The sequence below is a fragment of the Labeo rohita genome, unplaced genomic scaffold, assembly GCF_022985175.1.
Source record: "Labeo rohita strain BAU-BD-2019 unplaced genomic scaffold, IGBB_LRoh.1.0 scaffold_1008, whole genome shotgun sequence".
In the NCBI taxonomy this organism is placed as follows: Eukaryota; Metazoa; Chordata; class Actinopteri; order Cypriniformes; family Cyprinidae; genus Labeo; species Labeo rohita.
The window spans coordinates 23,850-29,462 of NW_026127129.1; the positions used below are offsets into that span (position 1 = coordinate 23,850).

At 36.1% G+C, this 5,613-nt stretch overlaps 1 long non-coding RNA gene across 2 annotated transcripts; it reads left to right on the plus strand.

Moving 5' to 3' along the window:
• The first annotated feature begins 925 nt into the window (after window positions 1–925).
• Window positions 926–3,748, plus strand: LOC127157196 (uncharacterized). 2 transcript variants are annotated; one of them, XR_007825859.1, is made up of 3 exons: window positions 926–1,116; window positions 2,376–2,648; window positions 2,839–3,748. It is a non-coding gene; the product is annotated as an uncharacterized LOC127157196 (long non-coding RNA). The 2 variants fall into 2 exon arrangements; XR_007825860.1 differs by having other exon boundaries at window positions 2,376–2,635.
• Window positions 3,749–5,613: the final 1,865 nt, after the last annotated feature.

The window sequence follows — 5,613 nt, forward strand, 5'->3', positions numbered from 1 at the left end:
AAGAAAAATAGAAGAGAAATTTGATTTGGTAAATATTTTAGAGAAGAAATCGAGTGTTAATGAAGTTTTTAAAGATCACCGGTTTATATAATAGTATATAGTGAATGCAAAGATAACGCTTTATAATAACGTTCAGTTGTAAGTCATTTATAAGTGATTAGTTAATGATGAAATATTCATCTACAAAACATTCACAAATGATTAATAAGTGATATGCTAACAATTTAAGTATGTTTTGTTAATTCATTTACAAGTCAATTACAAGTTAATTTACAAGTAATTATTTAATGATGAACTAATCATTTACAAAACATAACTATGTGTTTATAAATGATTAATAACTGATATGTTAAAAAAGCACAAAAATGCAATAATTCTAAAATTATTTTCTTTTTTAATTTAATAAATTATTTGCTCTTCAGTGAATAACCATGTAAACCCTTCTCCCATCAGCACAGACTTGTGTTCTGTGTGGAGTGTGTGGGATCTAGTGATAATGTGAACCAGTTTTACCCTCCACTGAAGATCACATCAGGTCCACAGCGCTGAAATACTCCATGTGTTTACCATCTTACCCTCACCAGTCAGCCCTTACACTGCAGTGCACACAACAAACATTCAAAACCTGTTGTGTAAACACATGAATAAATCATTTACAAATCTTTCTACATCCCCTAATCTAAAGTGTAAACTATTTATCAGTTGTAAATGTTTTACAAACTTACAAACAGGTTGTGTGTGTATACACACTGGGGGGAAAGATCTACGAATGATGAGTGAAACATTTACAACTGACGAGTAGTTTCCACTTTAGATTAGGGGATGCAGAAAGATTTGTAAATGATTTGTTCATGATGTGATCTTCAATAGATTGACATTTAAATTGTTTATAATTGATTAATAATATCTTAACTAATAACTTATTAACCATTAACTAAGGATCTGTTAGATTATTTCATGATATACTATTTTTTTAAAGATAACATGACAGATTTGGGGGGCAGCCGTGGCCTAATAGTTAGGGAGTCAGGCTTGTAACCGAAAGGTTGCGGGTTCAAGTCCCAAGTCCAGCAGGGATTGAAGGTGGAGAGACACTGGGTGAATACCACGACTGAGGTGAGTCCCTTGAGCAAGGCACTGATCCCCCAACTGCTTCCCGGGCGCCGCAGCAATAGCAATATGGCTACCCGCTGCTCCGGGCGTGTGTGCGTATTTGATCGCTTCTCACTACTGTGTGTGTGCACCTGGATGGGTCAGATGCAGAGCACAAATTCCAAGTATGGGTCACCATACTTGGCCACATGTCATGTCCTTTCCTTCCAGCGTAGTTCAGTAGCTCAATGTGTTCGTTACTGATGTCTCATAATGCGACTGCTTTTGTCGATGCCGATAGCCTTGTGGGCAGCACGGCGACATACAGCGCCAATGCGCTCCGGGCGTCTCGGGTTCAAATCTCGACTCGGGGACCTTTCCAGATCCCACACCCATTTCGCTTCTTGTCATTTCTGATGTGTCTTTTAGGGGGCAGCCGTGGCCTAATGGTTAGGGAGTCAGGCTTGTAACCGAAAAGTTGCAGGTTTGAGTCCCAGGTCTGGCAGGGATTGAAGGTGGGGGGAGTGAATAACCAGTGCTCTCTCCACTCTCAATGCCACGACTGAGGTGAGTCCCTTGAGCAAGGCACCGATCCCCCAACTGCTCCCCGGGTGCCGCAGCGACAGCAATATGGCTGCCCATTGCTCCAGGTGTGTGTGTGTGTGTGTGTTTGTTCACTACTCACTACTGTGTGTGTGCACTTGGGTTAAATGCAGAGCACAAATTCCGAGTATGGGTCACCATACTTGGCCTCACGTCACATCCTTTCCTTTCCTTTCCTTTCCAGATTTGTAAATTGTTAGAATTTTACTTAATCATTTGTGAACCTATAGTGATGTTTTGTAAATTATTAGTTCATCATTATCTAATCACTTGTAAAAGATTTATAACTTAATCTACAAAGCATAGATAAAAATACTAACATATCACTTATTAATCGTTTATGAATGCATAATCATGTTTTGTAAATGGTTAGTTAATTATTAACTAATTACTTGTAAATGAATTAACAAGACATACACAAATTGTTAGCATATCACTTAGTAATCTTTTATGAATGTTTTGTAAATGATTATTTCATCATTAAGTAATTGCTTATAAATGACTTACAACAGAACGTTATTATAAAGTGTTACCAAATATTGTTGCATACATTAAAACAAAATGTTGTTTATTGTAGTTTTATGCCATGGTTAAGCAGATAACTAATAATATACATATGAAAAACATAGCAAAACAGCATTTATGAATAATAAATATGCTTACATCAAGTCTTTGCGAAGGTGTGTTTGTTGAGTAATGGCAGACGGTAATGGAGATGGATGCCTTGATGAATCTAGAGGGTTGGAGATCCACATTGGAGCCTTATGTGATGCAGACCAGAATGCAAACAAGGAGGGAGAACACCAAGTCAAAGTCAGGAATGCTGGAGATCAAGATGGAGCAAGAGGGCTACATAATGTGGTGATTCCATTTGACCAGAGGGACAAAGTGAAGATGGAAGATCTGTGGATGAGGTGGAGCCATGAGGTGGAGCCACAAGGTGACACAAGAAGGTGTCAGATGATATGTAGTTTCGTCATAGTCCTACAAAACACTAAAAACATATTGTCATTTATTACTTTTTATGCAATGTTAAGAATATTAATAGATAATATGCATATGAAAAACCTAAGCAAAATAGTATTTATAAATCATAAAAACACACACGTCAAGTCTATGTAACATTTTTTTTTTTTTTTTCAGCAAGAATAAGACAGTGGGATACCTTAATGGAGCCAGACAGATGAACTCTCATGCTGGACCCAGGGAGATCAGACCAAGGCAGAGTCAGGAAGGTTGGACATTAAGATAGACTCAGAGGAGTGGAGAACAAGGGTAATGCTGCTGATCCAGAGGGCCATGGTGGAGCCAGAAGATGTGCAGACCAACGTGGAGATGATGGCAATCATGATGATAGTGGAGCTAGAGGGATGAAGGGCCCCAGTGGAACCGAAGATGGTGCAGGCATAGCCATAGGCCTGAAAGTCTGTTGTGGAGCCAGGATGATGACAAAGCAGAGTGGAGTCAGAAGGATGAGGCACCCCGGTGAAGCAGGGGCTTGACAAGGCACAGTAGAGCCAATGAAACAAAAACCAAGGTTGCCAATGGCAACAAAAATCTAATTAAAATTAAACAAAACTAAACAGCTTAGCAAACTGAGACAATCAATAGAAATGAACTGAACAAACTGAGGACTTGAAATACACAGAAATAAAGATGAAGCAAACTAAACACAAGTGAACATAATTGTTAACCAAGAAAACCAGCAAGTTTTCAGTTCTGCACTTGAGCTTTGGCTGTTATGCAAAAACACACCACAATGGGAGTTGCAACTATGTCCTTAGGTACATTTGTAATGTGGATATAAAAAACAAATAGCATATACACTTGCAAATGCAATATAATTTTGTTTACATTGCAGTTACAAGTATATCTAAAAATGCATTAAATACACATTGTATCCACCGTGAAATACAAACTGAAATAAATAAAAAAAAGGGTTGTTTTTGGGACTACTGTCCTGTTGTGAACAATTTCTGCCATTAATGACCTCAAGCAAGTATGACTGTAATCATGACTATGTAACATCTGTGTCCTCACAGTATTCCTACGACATAACAAAACAAAATGTTTTTCAATTATGTTTTAACTTGCAAAAATAATGCATAACATGCAAACAAAAAATATGAAAAATAGCAATAAAGGAATAAAATAAATAAATACTCACATGAAGTCTCTATGTAGTAGATTTTTGTGGTCCACTTGCTATACTTTTTGTTCTGTGGTGTGAAACACATGGAAAATGATGTGATGAAATGTTCTTATCTTGAACAGGAGAAGGTCACTTGTTTTTGATCAGGTGAACGATTACATGCTAATATGTTTGACCAGAGATTAAGAAGTTCATTTGTCCATAAGCTCCAGATTGTTTATGGCTTTAGAAAGATTTCTCCTGGGAAATGTGAAAGTAACAGTACAGCTTTTTGCATCTAACATTTGTTTTTTAAATCATAATTTACTGAAATTTATACCTGGAATCAGCTCAACATAAAATCAATAATGCGATTACATCACAGAAAATTAAAATAGGTCTGTAAGTACAATTACATAGCTTCAAACTATTATGCATTAAATCTTCTGTACAATGGCAATTTTGAAGGGGACAAAAAGTCTTTAGCAAATTCAGGGAAATCATATTATAATGTTCCCAATTTACAATGCTTTATTTTGTGTGTGTCAATTTATCTAACAAGTTCTTTTATTTAAAATCATTTCAGAAAATAACCACTTAATGACCACTTCCAAATTGAAACTTGGAAACCTGAAGACCCATTACTATGACCTGGGCCCCTGCAAATCTCAAACTATGGCCATGCTATAAAGTCACAGCATTAATGGGTGTGGTTTTGCATAATAGCCAAAACTTGCTGATTCCAGCTTTTTTTTTTTTTTTTTTTTTTTTTTTTTTTTTTAAAAAGAGACCTGGGTTGGCTGACACAAGTTTAAATAAAACTGTTCAATAACGACACACACATGCAAAGTAATAATAAATTAATTAAGAAATAACAGTCAAAATATGAAAAAATAATAAAATAAAAATGTATGATATTTTCATTTACTGCTAAGAATGGTTTGGAAATAAAAAATGACAGTCACATTACCCAATGTACTGGTTTAACAACAAAAGTCACAACAAAATAAAAACTGTTAAATGGACAATAAAGTCATTAGTATTTTTAAACAGCTGCTGTGCAGTTTTGAACATTACCTTTAAGTACACACTTGTATTGATAAAGTCTGTATCTATATCTAGAAACATTATTTGCAGTTACTACCATGATGTAATCCACCAATTTCTGCAACATGTCCTAGTCAAAATCAATTCCTGTGGCTATGGGTTATGAGGTTGATTGGCACAGCACAAAACAAACCAAACCAACTTTTTAATAATATGGTCTTATTGCAGAGATAATAGATGCAAATAAAGAACAACCTGCCCTTGCAGTGAGAATGCATACAGTTATCAGATCTAGAAACTATCCGGGCTTTAAGCTGGCCTCGTGCCTGTCTCATTGCCCTCGGATGTTTTGGTAACTCTAGATAATCTTTGGCCAATCACATGTCTTAACACTGGCAGTGACTCATTCAAATGTCTACCCTATAAATTTTAAATGGTACTTTATGTGCCTAACATGGTGACCAATTGTAACATAGAACCATGGTTTGATTCCAAAGAAGGAGCCTGAAAAATGGGTACTACATCCAAGTAACACAGCATGTGCATTAATTAGCCATTCCCAACTTTAGGAGGAAGTGATAAAAAATAAGTTTGACTGAACCATAATTAAATAGATGTTCAAAAGCTGCAAAGATGCAAACTTAAAGTGCCTCTATTGCGGATATTTTAAAATTGCCTTTCATGCCTCTAAGTGCATTAAAACATCTTGCAAAGTTTTAAATCTCAAAGTGCACTGTATT